This window comes from Eriocheir sinensis, unplaced genomic scaffold (assembly GCF_024679095.1).
Source record: "Eriocheir sinensis breed Jianghai 21 unplaced genomic scaffold, ASM2467909v1 Scaffold113, whole genome shotgun sequence".
NCBI lineage: Eukaryota > Metazoa > Arthropoda > Malacostraca > Decapoda > Varunidae > Eriocheir > Eriocheir sinensis.
The window spans coordinates 686445-688944 of record NW_026110441.1 but is presented as its reverse complement, the minus strand read 5'-3'; the positions used below and the strand labels follow the sequence as shown (position 1 = coordinate 688944).

At 51.7% G+C, this 2500-nt stretch overlaps 1 protein-coding gene across 1 annotated transcript in view; it reads left to right on the top strand.

Moving 5' to 3' along the window:
* LOC126989348 (uncharacterized) overlaps positions 1-2500 on the top strand; it is a 16874-nt gene that overhangs the window by 1811 nt on the left and 12563 nt on the right. The gene's annotated exons all lie outside the window — the stretch shown is intronic.

The window sequence follows — 2500 nt, the reverse complement described above, 5'->3', positions numbered from 1 at the left end:
AACTACATACAAAACACACCACTGGCGCCCCTATCCCTGAAAATTGTATTCACTCTCCCCCATCTCTTCCTCCAAAAGCACACCCAAAAACCAAACAAGCCGAAAATATCGAAGCATTAAGAAGGCGAGTTGCCTTGTGGCAAACTAACGAGTTAGATGCCGTCCTTGGAGAAGCCAGGGGCTTACAGGAGAGGCTCCCCGGACCCCAACAAAACAACACCTCCACAGAAGACAGGGCCCGGAAGTTTGCAGACAAAATGCGACAAGGCAACGTTGCGTCTGCAACACGAGCCTTGTCAGAAAATTCCACACGGGGTGTGCTTCCACTCACCAGGGACACGATCAATCAACTCAAGGAAAACATCCTCCACCGAGTGACCTGAAGGGACTGAGACTGGCAGGATGTCACCAACCACCGAATCCAGTTATATACGAAAGGATAACAGGAGAGATGGTGTGGAAGAAGGCCCTCCAGACTCGTGGCAGCGCGGGGCCCTCAGGACTTGATGCACGGGGATGGCGAAGCTTGCTGAGCAGCGCCAACTTTGGCAATGCAGCTGGCGACTTGCGCAACACCATTGCAGCACTGGCAAGAAAACTCGCCTCCTCCAGCTGCCACTATGTGGACGCCCTGACGGCATGCCGCCTCATTCCCCTGGACAAGAGGCCGGGATGCAGGCCTATAGGAGTCGGAGAAGTCCTGCGGCGCATCGTAGGCAAATGCATCATGGCTGTCGTCAAAGAAGATGTGAGAATGGCAGCAGGAACCTCCAAGTTTGTGCGGGGCAGCAGGAAGGAGTAGAAGCATCAGTCCATGCCATGCGGGAGATATTCGACCACGTGGAGTGCTAAGCAGTTCTTCTTGTTGACGACTATATTGCCTTCAACACAATAAATAGAAAGACTATGATACATAACATTAAAACCAAGTGCCCTAGCTTAGCTATGTATGTCGAAAATACCTATACATACCCGACTGACTTATACATAAATAGCCACAGTGGAAAAGTGAAAGTGTTAAAATCATCTGAGGGAACAACACAAGGTGACCCAATAGCCATGGCTATGTACGCCCTGGGCCTATCAGTCCTCCAAAATGAAATCGCGTTCGCAGAACACGGGTGAAACAGGTGGCTTATGCGGATGACCTCTCAGGTGCTGGTAAAATCTCAGACTTAAAAGGGTGGTGGGACACTGTGAACACCGCCGGCCCTGAGATAGGATACATCCCTAACGCCACCAAGTCTGTCCTTATTGTCAAACCTGAACATTATGACCATGCCGCAGAAACTTTTAGAGGAAGTGGCGTCATTGTGACAAAAGACGGACAACGACACTTAGGTGCAGTGATCAGGACAGAGGTATATAAGAAGGAGTACGTGGGAGACAAAGTAGCTGAATGGGTGAAGGAAATAGAAGCTTTGTCTGCCATTGCCAAGACTGAGCCACACGCTGCCTATTCAGCGTACACCCACGGCATCCAACATCGGTGGACGTTCCTGATGCGCACCATCCCCGGCATCAGTCCACCTCCGACCACTGGAAAATGCCGTCAAGAATGTATTCTTGCCGGCGCTGGTGAAATATCATGCTTTAGGGGAGGAAGAGGGATATGCTAGCACTTCCCCAAGACTGGGTGGGATGGGGATCACCAACCCTGAGAAGCTGGCAGATAAGGAGAACCAAACTCCATCAGCCTTACCAGGTCACTCATCAACAGGATCATCGCTCAGGAGGCAGAGGGCGAGATAGACCAAACAGAAATAAGAGATATTAAAAGAAAAATCTCAGAAGAAAGGCAACAGGCCCAAAAAGACGAGCTGGACCGTCTTACACAACACCTGTCCACAGAAATGGGTAGAAAAATACACACAGCACAGGAGGCAGGCGCCTCTAACTGGCTAACGTCATTACCAATCAGGAGCAAAGGGCTTCAGCCTTAACAAACAAGAATTTGTCGACGCCATTGCTCTGAGATATGGCTGGCCGATTGAGGGACTGCCTGATCTCTGTGCATGTGGATCACCAAATGATGTCACCCACACCATGACATGTAAAAAAGGAGGATTCGTCTGTATTCGACACGATGAAGTGAGGGATCTGACAGCCAGCATGCTTGGGGAGGTATGCCAAGACGTCACTACCGAGCCGGCACTGCTTCCCCTGGACGGCGAACACCTTCGATACAGGACAGCCAATACCTCACAGGAGGCACGGGTTGATGTAAGTGCCCGCGGATTCTGGGTGCGCGGACAGCGGGCGTTCATGGACATCCGCATATTCGACCTGATGGCTGCCTGTCACCGTGAGCTGCCCCTGCAAGCCGCCCACCACAGGAACGAGCAGGAGAAGACAAGGGCATACGGTGAAAGAATCCAACATGTGGATCAGGGCAGCTTCACCCCCCTCGTCTTCACCACATCCGGTGGGATGGGTCCCAGGGCCCAATGCTTCTACGCACGCCTCGCGGAACTAATCTCAGAAAAGAAGCATCAGCCAA